This window comes from Leguminivora glycinivorella, chromosome Z (assembly GCF_023078275.1).
Source record: "Leguminivora glycinivorella isolate SPB_JAAS2020 chromosome Z, LegGlyc_1.1, whole genome shotgun sequence".
NCBI lineage: Eukaryota > Metazoa > Arthropoda > Insecta > Lepidoptera > Tortricidae > Leguminivora > Leguminivora glycinivorella.
The window spans coordinates 33,322,994-33,341,345 of NC_062998.1; the positions used below are offsets into that span (position 1 = coordinate 33,322,994).

Here is an 18,352-nt window from a genome sequence, read left to right on the forward strand (position 1 = left end):
GATACATGAGTATCAACTTCCCGCTGATATGACTAATTCTAAATCGCGAACTATTTAACGTTTATTGTGCGTAACCAACTATACAATAGAGCGTACTAAATATTTAAATAATCCATACATAGAGAATTAGCAAAGTATTTAATTAGTATTTAGAAGGTCACGCTCTTGCTCCGTCCTATTGCATGCATAGTATCCCATAGCCTCTGGAATCTCCTTCTATACATAGAAGTACTTACTACATTATAGTAGTAGTAATACTAACAGTAGAACTGCATAATTATGCCTAGGAATTATTCCTGGGGGGCGATTTTTGAATCTCGCATACGGGATTTTGTCACTAAAATACCGGTTGAAAACTGTGACTTGCTTATTATTTTCAGTGACAATTTTCTGAATTCGAACGCGTGAGACTCAAAAATCGGACCCCTGTATTCATATAGTTCCTGTCTCATAGTTTTAGAATCTAAAGCGCCAAAAAGGAAGTTACCTTGATAAAATATTAAAAAATGGTCTGGAATAAATTAATTTAAATTGTTACCTACAATTCGCTGATTCTAATGTTATAAATATAAACCTTCTATTTATTTTTTAGTCGTATAGTAGTATTTATTAGTCATAAAAACATCTATAACGATTTAACTTAGTAATATTTATGCAATTACAGAGTAGGTTCAATTTAAGGAACAAAAGGTATTTTCAAAACGTAAAAATAAAGTTCGAATCACTCCGCGGCATCGGCAGTTTTTATAAAAACTCAAGTTGGAATACTGGGAGATATATAAATATAATCTAAATCCGTAGCTACCTGAGCATTCACAGGAATTAGTGGTAAATAACAGGAGAATAGTTCGGCGGCGAGCTGGGCCGGGGGCGTGACGACCGCCTACCCTCCCCCTTACATTTTTTGTGCATGATAAATAGGTCCCACTAATTTTGAGAAAAAAACGGTTCAGAGTTTGATAAGCCAAACCGTCCACGAAAGCAAGTCTTGAATATGTCTCTTACACAATTTCATTTGTATTATAAGTTCTACGTAATTATTTTAACACAAAAGCGATCAAAATTAATTAATAACTTTCTGATTTACAAACGCAACGCGAACGTAATGTGGCTAAGTCGGTATCTGCAATCGGACATCCCACGGAGGCCCCCTCGTATAAAACTCACTGGTGATGATGAAAACGACGTTTCGAGCGACCTCGTTCCGATCTAGGACGGCACCCGAAATAACTAGGGCACTGTTACTGCGCAGCCGCACCAGCGCCGCGTGGTTATAGTACTAGTACTGCCGACCGAAATACGAGGAACCCTCACCGCCTTCAGCCGCACCACTGTTTTGTACCGAACCCCTTTAGATAAGGCGACGGCTCAGGCCTAAATAATTTGGTCTAAATCGTTAGCGAAATCGACCTACCCTACACTGCGGCAATCTTATGTACAGAGCAGAACAATAAAATGAAGTAAAATATTCGAGACTGTCGGCTTTTACTACGGAGAGCATGTCAACTTTCGATGTTTACGCTAATTGACATTCAACCTTTTTCCTCTTTTTAGCTACAAAAATGTATATCGCATTATATCAGTTTTCATGTAGGTACAGAATATGATGATATGATCACTGATCACTGATACGATTTTATAAATTCTAAGTTGATAGTATTTTAACCTACCACGCAAGCAAACCTACCTCAATTTGTCAAGTGATTATTTTAGCTCTACATGACTTAAACCGTTCTTCTAATCTAAATAATACTTAATTATTTAGTACTTAACTTATTGTAATTTTCCGACCATGATCAAATTGAGATATACAAGTAATTAGGTAAGAAAATGGAGCTCCGTGAACTAGTCTTTATGCAGTGTTTGATATCGCAGTGTATAAAATTGTTATTATGTAAGTGCCTACTGTTTTAGGAAGCCGTTGTTTTATTATTATAAGTGTTGTAATCTAACTAAATACATTGCAAATCTAGGCCCGCAGCAAGTTCGGCTCTCTTCAACTAGCTAGGTTGCTCTAAAACTTCGTATTTTCAATAGGATAATATAAATCTTATCCTAGTAATATAATATCTTATGATATGACGGCCATAGTAATTTTAAATTACCATCAAATTAAATACATTTTCATACAAAAAAATATTTTTTAATCCATTACTTTATTTTAAAAGCGAGTTAAAGAGGTATAAGTAATTACTCAATTCAACACATATGAATACTATTGTAATTATGTAGTTGCAAAGTTTCATTACAAAACAAAACGTAGTTTTAAAAGACGTACGAAAGTTCTTTTGTATGGCATGGTGAAATTTACACTAAAATCAAACTTGATTTCATTATTGACATGTGGTTTCAGGAGTTCAGGCCTAGTGATAGTAGTGACATAATACAGGTACTTACTTACATATGTTTGCAAAATTGAAGTGTTCGTTTGCTAAAGTTACATTTAGGTACTAGCAGTAAAAAATGAAAAAAATACGACATACCTACCTACCTACTAGTTTAGTAACAATTATAACATTTCCTCCAATGCCTTAAATGTGCATCTGAATCAATTTGTCCTTTAGGCACATTAGTATTGCTGCGGTGGTTAGAAAATAGGGCTTATGTTCTGGACACAAAGTTACATATGGCTTGGTAAGTATTTTAAGATAAACCTTTTGAGGAATCCTAGTTTATTATAACATTAATAATCAATTCAAAATGTGGTAGGTAAATAACATTGTAGTGTCACCCTTTCGAATAAATATAATATACTAGCTTCTGCCCGCGGCTTCGCTCGCGTTAGAAAGAGACAAAAAATAGCCTATGTCACGTTCCATCCCTTCAGCTATCTCCACTTAAAAAATCGCGTCAATTCGTCGCTCCGTTTTGCCGTGAAAGACGGACAAACAAACAGACACAAACACTTTCCCATTTATAATATTGAGTATGGATACTCTGTCAGTAAATAAGAACAAAGAAAACTATATGCATCCTTTTCTTTAGGGTGCTAGAGAAAAGGATACCTATAGTCTTCTTGGTTCTTATTTACTGACAGACTTGTTTAACAGAGATTATGTAAGAAAACGAGACGACACTACTAATAAAAATCAAAATAAGTATGAATACAATTCAATGGAAATTACTAAGCATTCAGGTCGACGTATAAAAAAATACAATGGCGGTAAGAAAATGTTGTACCTAAGAATTTTTTTCCTTTTTGTATGTAACTACGTCTTAGGCAAACAAGCATGTGGCTCGCCTGATAGTAAGCGGTCACCGTTAGCTGTAATAGTGGAGATCGCTAGCAACATTACTCAACAGCATGAGGACAAGCACTTTATATCACATTAACACCCACAGTCTCATTTTGTTAAATATATGTAGGTACCTATCAATGCACTTTAATGTGAGCATAACCTGTATTTATGACAAAAATTACAAAATAAACTTGGAATGTATTAACTAAATCCAAAATATAACGATTGCTTCATAAAATGTACCAACTTATACCCTCCGTCTCATTTTGTTAAATATATGTAGGTACCCATCAATGCACTTTAATGTGAGCATAGCCTGCAGATATTTATGGCAAAAATTACAAAATAAAACTTGAAATGTATTAGGGCCATTTTTTTTTTCAAATTTGTCCACCCCACTTTTTTTTGGGATTTGGAAATTTTTATGTGGTTTCCACTCAGAATCGCGAGCTCTTTCAATTCTAATAGGAGAAAAAAGAGTCTCAAGGTTTTTTTCCCATTCCGTTACCATTTTTTCATACATTTTGTATAGTGGTAAGGGATCATCCATTAATTACGTCACACTAAAAATCATGATTTTAGACCCCTCCCCCCCTCCTTGTCACAGCTGGTCACATTTCTTAGACTCCCCCCTCCCTAGTGTGACGTCACATATTTACATGTAGCAATTATTGAATAAAAACAGCGGTTAGAAATCAATCTTTTTCCATTTATGTGCTTGAATTATTCTTTACCACACCAACAGGTAAAGGCTCTCATGATACTTCAAAAAACGAATGACAAAGTTTCATTTTATCTACAAGAGTGCAAAGTAATTTCATGGTCATTTTAACTTGATATCCACGGGTATGGCTAGTAGAATAAACGTTTAAATGATTATTTTGACTCTTAAATATTAAAAAAATGAATCAAGCTAAATTGTTTGATGTTTTGCAGTTAATATTTTCCACCTGTTGGTGTGTGTGTGTGTGTGACAAATGTATATAACCTACGTGCTTTGAAACCCCTGCAAAACAATTGGTATCTTTTATAACAGGATGCAGAGCCGAAAATAGGTGATAGTCCATTTAGATCATTTTTTAGCTATATGGTAACTTAGACAAATTTTAGTTTATTTATCGGCCGAAGTAATCACTCCAATATTTTTTTTTATGTTATTCAATTTTTAAATCACTGTAGTTTGTTTTTCTTTTGACACATATATTTCAAATTTATTTTATAGTATACGATAGACATTTTACAATACGAAATAAAACCAAAACAACTTAATACAGTAACAAGAGTACGCTTATCGATTTAGTCTGAAATTTTGGAGATTTCGCCGAAAAGTTAAAAAAAAACCACGAATCAAATTTTGTCCAAGACATAGCTAAAGAATGTTCTAAATGGCCTAGACTATCGCCTACTTTCGGCTTTTCATCCGGTTAACGAACTTCCTGTATTTGTAATTTTGTATATATGTATGCTTATGAGGTTTTCATACAGTAACAGTTTAAAGTTCGTGTTTTAACCCTTAGATTATGAAAGATTTTGAAATGTGACGTCACGAACTTTAGGACCCCTCCCACCCCCATGTCACACATTGTCACACTTCGCCGACCCCCTCCCTCCCCCTTAACGTGTGACGTAATTTATGGATGATCCCTAACGGAATGGAAGGTTCGAAAAAATGTATGGAAATCTTGGGACATTTTTTTTCTCTTATCAGGATCGAAAGAGCTCGCGATTCTGAGTATTAATCGCGTAAAAAATACCCATGTTACAAAAAAAGTGGGACAACTTTGAAAAAATGGCCCATTAACTGAATCCAAAATATAACGATTGCTTCATAAAGTAGTCAGTAGTGTAGTTATGTATGCGTGTGCTTTGGATATATACGGATGACGTAGGTAGTGGGTACGAGTGAGCGAACAAAGAACCCGTCACACGGAATGCAGAGTGTGTATTCTGTGTATACAAAGAGTTTCAAACAAATGAAACTGAAACTCATTACTGTACTGTAGCGGCTTTGTCTATGTACTCGTACACTTAACCCGACCACTGCTTTACGATTGACCTTGTCAACCGATTAGCTGCAAGCAACCGCAGCTGCTTTGGTACTACAAAGGTGCTTACTCTTCCAGTCCGTTTAATAATAAAAATTTATTAATCAGAACCACAACGTTTCATAGATTTTTTTTTATGCTATTCTTAAGTGAGTTTTCACATTATCCGATCCGATATCGGATGTCGGAAGGATTTCCATGGAAAAATTTCAAGATGGCGCCTGTATGAACGAAATTCGGATCCGACATCCGATATCGGATCGGATAATGTAAAAACTCACTTAGGGAAAGCAAAAAAAAAATCTATGAAACGTTGTGGTTCTGATTACTTATTTTTATTATTTAAACTAACTGTTAAATTAAAGATTAGTTTATATACATGTATCCATACTTCCATACTTAATATTATAAATGGGAAAGTGTGTGGGTTTGTTTGTACGTCTTTCACGGCAAAACGGAGTAACGAATTGACGTGATGTTTTAGTAGAGACAGTTGAAGGAATGGAGAGAGACATTGGCTACTTTTTTCTCTTTCTAACCCCCCACTTCCCTAAAATGGGGGGTGGAAGTTTGTATGGAGCATACCGCAATTTTCTAATTTAAAATTTAAAAGAAAATGCGTTTTAAACATCTAAGTTAGTTTTCCTTTGTGGACCTAATTAGTAGGTAGGATACAGTTAGTAACTACAGCATTTTCCAGACCTTTGACTTTAGAACTTTGACTAGGAAATTTTATTTGCTTTAGGTACTAAGTAAGTACCTAAGTGTCTACGTATGTATGTGTAACGATTGCACGTGTATGCAATAATATTGGTAGATTAATAACAATACATTTCCGTATCATTAAACAAAACATATTTCAAAGCCATGAGAATGTTATACAATAGCTGAATAACTAAACCTACTGCTAGCCGTTAAAAGGACAGTTATGTCAATTGAATCTACTGTACAGGAAAATGATTAAGTAACTAAGCAATTACGTATTTCCATGGAAATATGGAAGATTTCCACAGTATCTAACTGTACGATAATTGCGACGTATCTAAAGAGTGGCGTCATATAGCCTCGACATCTACTCATTGCACAGATAGGTACCCGTCGTCGTCGCCCAGTGATGTTATTCCTAATCGGTGGGTAACAGAGCTAACTTCTCAGCCAAACCAATCGACAAAAGGGATAATTGATAGCGATATTGAGTTTAAATTATACTGGTTCTGCCGAGGCCCCGACTTGCTGCGTTTGTATAATCGGTGAGAATGTACGCCAGTCATGGAATTATTCAAATCGCTAACAGAGCTCTCGACGCAGAAGAAGCACTTTGTGCCGTTTGCACACAGGGCTAACGCTTCACGAAGTACGCGATGCAAAAACATGGACAGGGCAAAGCTGTCATTCCAACCGCTCGCCGAAAGATGAAGCCTCAGGCTTACCAATTTTCTGTGTTTCCATGGCTTTAGGCGATTGTCCAGTAAATCGTAGGAATGGGAAGCATAAGACAATCATGCGCTTATTTATTGTAGACGTGACGGGAACTCAAGTTGCAATTTGCAATCAACCAGGTGACATTAGGATGTCAGCAGCAAGCTGCATTACTGTAGCAAAATTGTTATTTATTGCTGCGGCGTTAAAACAGCCGCTTTAACTACTTCTCATGTCCGTTGATAAGTGATGATGGACAGAACGCCATCATATAGTAGCAGGTCACACGTGGTAAAACCATAACAATATTGTCGCAATAGTAAAACATCTACAGCATCTACATACGAACGGAAAATTTACGTGAAATATGTCTTCTTAGGGAGCATTAGAATCTCTAGTGAAACTGAGTAAATAGGTACTGCAAAGTTCAAGATATCAAGCGACGGATTTAGATAAATATATTTACACGACCTTAATATCATATGTTACTCGTACACTTGGCAAATATTTCTTCGCATATTCGCGTTAATTAATCGCTAACTCTTGAGAGATAACTACTCGTAAGTATGTAGTATTAGAGAAGGGACCCTTACTTTTTGATTGAAACCTATGTTAGAAACGTTATTACTTGTGGGTTTATTACATCTGATCGCCGCGAGATAGATGACATAACTGTATTAATGACATAAGGACGGGTTCTGTCTGACGGGCAATCATGTGCTAACCCTGCTGTCAAAACTTTTAGTTTAAAAGTTCAGTATGTAATTTTTGGAAACCCTGAAAAGTATTATTCAATGCTAATAGGTACCTAACACATTATTTCAGTCCCCGTAATCACTCAAATATGTTTAAGTTATTGATCTTTGTGGATTTGGCTAAATGAAATCTTTGACATTGTTTGAACAAATCAACACTGCGATTGCCAATTTCCAAGAATTTGAACGACATGTTAAGCCAATTTTGAGAGATAACAATAAATAATAAGTTTCGTTTTATATATGTGAATTAGTATTGAAGTAGGTAAATAGGTACCCAAGTATGTTTAATTATTATAATTTGATGCTGAAAACGATTACTGTATGAGTAAAACGCATGAAATAGAGTCAATTAGATGCCAAGCGTGTTTATCATAAGTTGTTTACTGAAGGCTACAAGAGCGGCTGATAAGGCCGCGATAACCGGCGCGGTGGAAACGTCGGCAGCACAGCGGGAAGAAAATCGCAAGTTACAGTAGGCATGTGAGCGCGCAGCGGGACTCACCTGGGACGGGACTCGGGCTCTGGCGGCGGCGGTCTGGCGGCGGCAGCCACCATGTTTTGTATATTTATGACGGTTGAGGCGCGCAGTACGCTCGCGCGGACCACGTCGACGCAGAACGATGCCGCATTGTGCTCTCTACGTATGCGCGACAGATCGTCCCCCCTCCCCGACCCCCGCACCGTTGCGAGTGGTCCTCGCAGTCTACGTAACGTCCTAACCGCAACTAGAACGTAACAATCCGATTTACACCCTTCAGGCTAAATTAATCAAGGCGTAACTAGGAAAGCACTTGACAGCACTACAAGCGCCTTAAGTACCTAGCCGGTAGGTACCAATCCAATTAATGGTGAAGAACTGTGGATGCATGCGTCTAAAGTTGAGGCGATAATAGTTCAGCGAACAGGATGTTTAGTTATTTAACTATCATATATAAGTTGGCTTGTTAAGGAAGTTCTTATTTTAGCTCCACTGAGCACAAGTTCTAGAAAAAATACGCTTTATAAAAAATATTCATTTAAAATGCTGACTTTAATTTTTCATATGTATTTTCGTCTTGTTTACAAATTTCAACACTTGTGACAGTACAAGCACCTACCTATAGTTTTATGTCTCGTTTATGTTTGTGATTATTATATTAGTATCACCAAGTATCACATTAACTACTTAATAAGGTTATGCATCAGCATATATTACCTTTAAGGGATTTTTTTAACAGCTGGCTGTAATTTTCTATACAGTCTTTCCTCAGAGGCTATTAATATTTATTGAGGTAATTCTTATAACCCCAAAGATTTGCGTTGTCCTGTCAATTAATTCCCACCCCCTCCCACCACTTAGATAGGTGGCCTTTGGCCTATCTCTATTGTTAGATCAGCTGCGTGTCATCATTATATCGTGGTAAGTATAAATATCAATAATTATGCACAATATTAGCTCAAACCTACATCAAAAAATATGTCACGGTTAGCGTCCAATAATTAACCCACACTAAAATAATACACATATACTGATCATCCAGTTGCTTTTGGTAGCTTTAATTACCAGCTGTCACCTTTATTTCATTTGATAATAGAGTCCATTGAACATTTTAGAAAAATACATATATGATGACTACGCGCCGTGTTGCGGAATTTCATTAGAACTATTTTCTTCATACTAAACCGAACTTTCACCCCATACATCAGAATAACAGCACCCCCCTGACAATAATCATTATATTTCTGACGGGTTTAACGTTATTGGGACCGTGCGCGACGACACGCCACGTGACAGGTGACCATTATGGACAATATTGTCGCCGCTGTTAAGCGAGAAGTAAGTAAAAATTGTGAAAAAATTAATGAAATCTTGTGTTATTTTACTATATTAGACAATTTTGGACGACGGTGGTTACAACATTATCGCCAATAACATTAAAATTGTTGTTTTCAGTGAGAAATTAACAAACTGGTGACTAAAACGGGGTTTCGTGCCATCGCTCACGAAATCATTTTCCAACCCAAGACGATGAATAAAGACAAGAAATTGGTGCTAGCTGGGCATTTTCTAGAGATTGAAGACTTTTTTACACCATTTGTACCTATGTGCAATAAAGTATAAATAAATCATTGGCTTTTGAAATAGTTGATCAGTTCACTGCTATCCTGTCATTTTCATAGGCTAACTATAGGTATTATATATAAGTATCATTGCAGGGTACAGGGTTTATTGTAAAATAAAAACAAACTAGCTATAATAACGTTTAATTATAATATACATTACATAAACTTGTTTCATTTACTTGAAAATATTGGAGGTTTACCAGATATCACATCAAATACAATCATGAATGCGATGAAAGAAGTTCTCAGGAATTTTATTTAAAATGTGATAAGCCTTCAGTGGATGGACTGCTTCTGCTTCTATTGTTCTCGTGCTCCTTCTTCCCATTGAAACCTCGATATTTACGCATTTTCGTCAATCCGTTTCGATTTGTAAACAGGAGCACAGATGAGGAAACAAATAAAATTATTTCCGAACATAACTGGGATTGGCTTCCACGTCGGCTTTTCTACCTCCAATAAAATTTGCACTATAAATTCACCGTAAATTCAATTCAATACTTGTATCAAATGATTACGCACTTTAAGTAAAACTTTAGAGATTGGACGACACTTTTCTTCTTACGGCAACTATTCACTTAAACGGTGGTTTCGTTTCCACCACGGTCTTGGAAATAGCTAGAATTTAGTCGCTACTTTTCTTGGAGTTATTACAATTCGCCATAACAAATTTTACTGGGCCCGTATTAAATTTATCTCAAAAACGACATGAAAATGTTTACTGCAATATGGATTTGACAGCGCAAGTCAGCGACTAAGATGTCAATTTTGGCCGTAGTGAGCGCTGTGATCGTTTTAGCTACCCCCTCCACCCGCTTTGCACCCTGCCAAAATCTTTAGTCTATTCCCCAAAAACGCTTTTGTACACGCCGTATTTTTTTTGGCAATGGAACCTTTTGGCGTTACTACTGCGTGTAAAGACTACTTTAAACAAATTACATTTTAACAACCCGGAAACAAAACATGTGACCCTAGACATATACAATCATGTCTTGTTTATTTATTTACATGAACATATTTACATAATTATATAAGAAACTAAGACTAAACTTAAAAACTAGCTAATGTCTAAAATAGGCCCTTGAGGCATTGTACCAAGGATACTGGCGACATTTCCTCGCTGTATCGCAATGCTGATACGTTGTGCGAGGAAGTCGCCAGCTCTTCGGTCATATACTAGATATGATTTTCCAAAATGTCAAGCATTGTGTCAAATCCAGGAAAAGGGGGTACTATTTTCACGAGTTATTCCGGAAAACGATCAAAAAAGGAAGTGCGTGGTCGCAGAAACAGTATTGCATGCAGCGCTGTTTATTTGAGTCAAAAACACTCGTGGCGTCTTTATTAACAGTTTTCGGTTAGGCACACACGCACCGCACCGGTTTCGTAAAATACTATTTGCGCCACTTGCACCACCCGCTTAAGGGCCACTTGCACCGACGAAAATGAAGGGTTAACCCACCATTTCATATGGATTTGACAAATGACAGCCCACTAACCCTGAGTCTTAACCACTTATGGTTGGTGCAAATGGGCCTAACAAGATTAATGGGCTGTCAACTGTCAAAATCCATATAAATTGCCCCATTTTCGGTGGTGCAAGTGTAACTCTTAATATGTAACCTACACGTAAGTACCTACATACATAAATAAAATTAAATAATAGACTACTTTATTTGGTCACTTTTATCGTAAGGGTTCAACGTAGTACGTGTTCTTAGAGTCAAGATGCTAAGATATTTTGAATTACTCACAGATCTTGTGATGATGATGTGAATCAATCTTCTGAAATTCTGTAGCATCTATCAAGCCATAAACTACTTAAATAACGTTTTATTGATAAGTAGTACATGGCGCAGTCGGTAGGATTTTTTTTTGAGGAGGTCAAAAAAAAAATTCCTACCGACTGCACCGATTCTCATGTAATCAGAATTACACCAAGCTCCCCAAAAAATATTTTGGTTAAGAAGTGCGCTTTGACTTAGAATGTGTTTGATCAAGGAAATACATATAAAACACTTCTAATTAAGTAGTACGTTATATCATTCTTATAATTATGCTAATCCCAGTTTTTCTTCCGGTTACGTTAATATTTTGCCTTAGAAATGTGAAGTTTAAACAAGAACCTAAGCTCTCTATAATGTACCATGAGATGGCACTTCACGTGAAAGACAGCATAAACTCGATATGTATATATAAAAATTGTATGATCTATGTAAGGTGTCCCCCCAATATTTATCAAGAAAAAGGCAAGATTTTTCAATTAAAGATGCTACTTAGAAGAATTAAAGATGCCTTGATTCGAAATTTGTCAAATATAAGTATTAACTCTAGATACGATATGGGTCGGATAAGTAAGTGTCAAAAGAGATGGTAGCTATCGAAGAGATGTCTGAAAGAAAAGGTGATATCTGAAATATTTATGTGACATCACTTTATGGCAAGTTTCAAATTCATCAGTTGTGGTTATTGACGAATTGGGAGAGGAATGTTTCCCTGGACGGCCCACTATTTAATCCTTCAGGTGTTTACGATAAGTTCAAGCCCTATGAACCTTAGAGCCCTACAAACTAAGCCCGTCGCCTTGCAGACAAGGCAAGTTATCTTCCCGTAGAGCGCTTAAATATATGGCTGTGTCTACGTGTCAATACTTCAACAGCTCAACACAATCTCCACTACGTTCACTGAGTAGGTGCATTGGTGAACCCATTTAGCATAATCCGGCTCCATAATTATCCACCGGCGCGGCCACTGCAGCCAAACGGACAAGATAGTTACCTTACATATTATCCATTAGAGTGGCAAAGTAACCTGATGCATGTCAAAGACTTTTAAATGACAAAGTTTGCATTTGTGTGGATTAGTATTTTGCTCGCATTGGTGTAGTGAAAAAGGCTTGAAACAATTGAACCGCTCAAAATATTGGATTTTTGGTTTGCTCGCGGGCATTAATATTTTTATTATTTAACGGGCGGGTCAACAACAACTTCGCCGCTTTGTAAAACAAGTAAGTAATTTTAATATGAACATATAAATATAAAAAACATTTCCTATTTAATTTTTGCCCTTAGGTGTTAAAAATTAAGTGTCATAAAAAAGCCTGATCTAACCCTTCCATGCATCTGCGTAACAACGAACAAAGATACTGTACCAACGTCCTTCGGCAACTCAGGCCAGGGGCACAGGCCACGACGGTGAGGCTTGCTTACGTAAAGCAGGAATTAAATAGGTCGCGGGGGCACGGGGGCCCGAGAGGACGGGGCGCCGAGGAGGCTCGGAAACTAGGTGGCCTACATGTGCACGGAACCACGGACCCTTGTACTGCTGCACACTGCTTTTTCATCGAAGCCGTACCTACCGCTGTAAATGAATTATTCGACGATCCCACCCGCCCCGAGAACTGGGTCGAGTTACCGTGCAAATAGGACACTGCTGCAGAATCAAGTTTGTTAGTCGAATACCTACCAGGATAATTTGATAAAAGTGACCTATTTAACTATGAAGCTAGCTTAACGCAATCAAGTTTAGAGTTTAGATAAATACTTATAAGTTTTCTTTACATGTACTCACTTACACTCTAAACTTGATTGGGGCCTGGGCCATACCTAAGAAAGCAATAAAAAAAATACGTTCAGATTTTGTGCCCGTGTCAGAAAATTAACTACACCTCAATGGGACATGGGACTTCAAGGATACTTTGTGTCGCCCTCTATTCATGTCCGCATGCCATATTGGATTTCGTTTCCTAGTACGATTTTCTCTAAATGTCGGTGTATTTTACCTGTGAGTGGATACCGGGTATTGGGGATTCAAATTAAACCTCGTAGCTACGTTTGTTCGGCCGGATGCTGGATTAGATAGGCAATCTAAACATTACACCCTGGATATCCCTGTACGAGTATTTTTAAATGTGTATTTTACCATTTACATATAGTCCTTACACCCTGGTGGGTGCTGCGTCTGTGTGTGTACTGTAAGTCCGTTTTTACATTATCCGATCCGATGCCGGAAGGATTTCAATAGTAAAAATCAAAGACGGCGGCTTAAATGTATGGGATATCGGTCCTACATCCGATATCGGATCGGATAATGTGAAACCGCACTAACTACCCCTAACTACATATATGTCGCTACAGACCGTTTGCCTACGGTGATTGTCGGAAAGCAGAGAAGGTATTGGTGATCTCGAGTTTTCGCATTTAACATTTAAAAATATTGATGTTCATTATAAAAAATGTTATTTCGTATATTGTGCCTGTAAGATACCCCACGCTCCTTACCCCAGGCCTTATGGTCCCCAACTCCCCACTAAGATATGTGCGGCCATTGCTAAATAAAGAAAACACTATAAGTATGTACGGATACTTAAATTCATACTAGCGTATCCATTCAATTCTTATGAATGATTGTATTATCAATGCATGGGTCTGTCAGACACATAAATTAAATCTTTTATGTCCGATTGAGTAAACCAGTAATACCGGAATCAAAGCCGTTTACTAGTTTTTCAGTCAAAGGGATGTCGGCGTCAAAGTGAATGTTAATTAAGCATGTCTGCCCGGGGACAATGGAGTCAATAAATGATGGAATATTTTACAGCTGCAAATACCGAAACAAACAGCTCGCTCATAAAGGGAAAATTGCGTATTTGATCCCAAGAACAAAGGACGACACGTAGGTCTACCTAGGTATCGCCCTTTGAGCACATGCGATTTTGTAAATTTCATTCAGTGTTTTTGTGAAATAAAAACTATCTGGCGGTATTTTTGGCACTATCTGTTTCAATGGGACCTTTTAAATTATTTCATAACTGATAAATAGTTATCAATTGATTGAAACATGTTGTCAACATGAGTAAAACCGGGTTTTTCGATATTCAAAATATTTGTCTCATGAAAGTTTAACTTTGTAACTAGGTACTACAGAGAAATCTTTCAAACCCAAACACTAGTCAGAAGGTTTCTGAGGCATTATTTATCTTCTGTCACCAACATCAGATCACCTTCTAGCATTGTCATCCAATTTACATTATGAATTCGAATTTTCAGCTTCATTATAGCATCGGGAAATCCGCAACATAGCAAGATTTTGATACAATACAAAAACAATACAAAATCATCCATGTCCCAAATCTTAATGCCCTCTCGGCACCTTAAGGAATGCTTACAACAAATATTTTAATTAATTTCATTACGTACCACATCGGACCCACGGCTACGTTCGGCGGTGTTTACAATATCCGCCCCGTCTCAAAGTACAAAGACATCACTGTGACAATTCCGCTAATGCTGTTAACGTAAACATTGGACCAGGAATGTGGGCCGCCTCCACGGGCCTCAGACACTATAAGGTTACAGGTGCCTTGCGCCAACATATTATATGTACGATGTACGAATTAAATATTTATTCTTTGATACGCAAAAATGGATACGATACTTACGCGAGCCTATATAATATTAAGATACTTTGCATTCGAGTTCTTTGTTGTTAATCTTGTTATCCTCAGTGATTTTTTTTGCCACGAATTGCTGCCCTTAAAATCTGGCCGCCCTAGGCCCGGGCCTACTGGGCCTTACGGCAAATCCGCCACTGTACAGAGTTGATGAAATACGTATAGTATGTATCTTCTCTGTTTATTATGTTCGTAAGCAGTTATTATCGTAGAAACGGAATAACAAACCCACCGGTTAAATTATGTGAATTTATGATTATCATTGTTCGTATCAATGTCCCTCGATGGTAACTAATGCCAATCTAGGTCGAGAGCCGCCTCCTACGTGCCAAACACAGACTATAACACGTCTTACATTCAACGCACACATCGGCAAACACGTCCGAAAACTAGGTCGAAAACTCGCGCATGCGCCGACGAATCCACGTGATTTGCATGTTTTTGTGATACGGTCATAGAATGGTCTCTTGATCTTACTGAGATTATTTACCAAATTAGCTCGTAACGGCGTTTGGGTTGCCAATATTCGCTAACTCTTATTTTACCATGAAGGCAATTCTTTAATTTTAATAACAGGTTTATTTAATGAAATTTAGGATACAATTCGTAATGTAAATGATATTTATTTCAGTTTATAGTTAAATAGTAGTGTGTCTACTAAAAATACAAGTAAAAATATTTTATATGAAAATAATTTAATTTCTAAGTTCTAAGAGTTGCCTTGCCATCGAACCTGGCCAGGCTTCAAGGCTGTCGGCATCTTGGCACTGACAAGGGACAATCTCACGCTGTCGGATCGTTCCAGCTCTGCAAAATCACTCGCATCTGCATCTCGTATTACCAGCGAAGTGTAGGTATGCGTTATGAATTGAACTGCCTGTACAGATAGACTTTTCTTCCATTCGTCGTATATGGTAATTGGAAGCTGAACTTAATCTGTGGAACAACAGTACCGTACCTACCTATCCCTTATTACAGTTTTTACATCTCTCTGCCTTTGCGAACAAAGAACACCCTAAGTAAATATTTAAATACATAATATATTTAGTTGTCTCCTCCCAAATAGAAATGATGACTTTTAAGATGAATGAAGTACCTATTAGGTCTCATAAAATCATAACTATACCTACAGTACTGAAAGGGTTCCATTGCAGTCGTACTAAAAACACGTGTGGCTATTTTATCATAATAATATTTAAAGGAACAGCTTCCAAATTGTAGGGCCCTGATCTAGAAATTAACAAAGGAACTCACACAGCGAACACACCGAAAAACTCGACTCGTTGCATATAAATGTGTGTGTGTACTTTTGGTTTGCGTACTACCAATAGCGGCGACCTACGAGAGTCCCCGGTTCGCGGAGCATGCAAGGTATCGCTAGAAGAACTCTGCAATGTTTGGCGGGTCGTGATATCGTGGTTCAACGTAGGCAACGCTTAGGCAACGTTGTCAAAAGCACCTATGCGTGTGTGCTGTGATGACGACCTAATTGGAATGCTTATGTAGTGGTGACCGCGGGGCTCGTTTTGGGTGTCTGGCAAAACGAGATACGGTGATGGTTGGAAAGTTAACCTATGGGTAATTTCTATTGAGACTTTATTTAACTTGGGTGCAGAATTCACCTATACTCGTAGCGCGTTATGCAACCTTAACACAGACATCACTACCCATTAATGAACGATACTTTATATCGGTAAGTACCTATTCATTTTCAAATTTTCATACAATTTCGGTTGCCTAGCTTGCAGAGACCTACACTCAGGTATGTGTATTTGTTAATAGTAAAATGGTTAGAAAAAATATGTTATACTAGCTTTTGCCCGCGGCTTCGCTCGCGTTACAAAGAGACAAAAAGTAGCCTATGTCACTCTCCATCCCTTCAACTATCTTCACTTAAAAAATCACGTCAATTCGTCGCTCCGTTTTGCCGTGAAAGACGGACAAACAAACAGGCATACACACTTTCCCATTTATAATATTATTAGTACCTATATTAGTATTAGTATAGTATTAGTATGGATTATTTAGCGAAACGAACACGAACCAAAAGCGGCTATACAATAATTACTGTAAACATTCTGTGGTCGCTTCATGCGGAATTCGGCAGGACAGCTAGGAGAATCCGACTGCGGGCGTGATCCACTTTCATTGACCCAATTCTTGTTATAACGAACAGGGGTCGTTTGCGCTATAACTCTTCTGCCGAAATGTATTTACCGAGGAAACTGCTGTTATCTTGTAAGCACTTTTTAGGTCAACTAATTCAGCAGTTAATTTCTTAAATATTTTATGCAACGTGAGTATTTCCTATACCTAGTTCATACTGCGTTAGAGCCATCTGAAATTGACGCCTTTCATCCCTTGTTTAACAATCTACCTATAAAATAACCTACAGTTCATTAACTAACGAATGAAACAACTTGCAACATCTTATATTCAATTTCGGAACTACAAAATGGAGCCGATGGACCTACAATTATACTGTAGAAGTCAGAAAATTGAGCAAGTTAATGAGATGAAATTTTTAGGCATAACCTTAGATGAACATTGCACATGGAAAAATCATGTAAGACTGATCTCCGATAGACTCGATAGGTTTGTTTATGCTTTGAAACAGCTTAGAACTGTCGCTGGAGAAAAGACAACATTGCTTACTTATAATGGTTATGTTGCATCGGTTTTAAGGTATGGTATATCAATATGGGGCAACTGTACAGATGTCAATAAAGCATTCATAGTTCAAAAAAAGTGCTTAAGAGCAGTATGCGGAGTAAAGCCAAGAGACTCTTGCCGACCTTTGTTTAAGAGACTGAAACTGCTAACCTTATTTGACATGTATATATTAGAACTAGGATGCCTTGTACGCAAACTTCCACGGTTTTTCAAAGTAGTTTCAACTAATAGTAGATTAAGAGCAAGGGATGAATTTAAACTACAGATGCCACTATGTAAGATATCCTTATTTAAGAAAAATTGCTACGTAATGAGTATTCTTGTATACAACAACTTGCCCTACGAGATAAGACAATTACCCGACAAATTATTTGCTACCAGATTACACAATTGGTTAAAAGACAAATGCTTTTATTCTTTGAATGATTTTATGCACTATTCTGATAATGTAAATGTATGAATTTAAATTAATTTTGGAATGCTATTTTAATGCTATTATTTAATGTTTTCTTTTTGTAATTTCATTTGACTTTTCTTATTAATTGCGATTGCCTATTATTATTATTTATTAAATGTAATTATGGTTAGTTAAATGTGTTTATAATGTATTTATATTGAACACTGAATTGCGTGTGATTGTGTACAATCTTTATATTTTAGTTT

General features: G+C 37.1%; 1 protein-coding gene across 1 annotated transcript in view; it reads left to right on the plus strand.

Annotated features, from left to right (window-relative positions):
* The first annotated feature begins 8,810 nt into the window (after positions 1-8,810).
* LOC125241443 (neuronal calcium sensor 2) overlaps positions 8,811-18,352 on the plus strand; it is a 122,631-nt gene continuing 113,089 nt past the window's right edge. The window contains exon 1 of the mRNA XM_048149937.1: positions 8,811-8,860. The gene's annotated coding sequence lies outside the window, so the exon portion shown is untranslated. The remainder of the gene's footprint in view (positions 8,861-18,352) is intronic.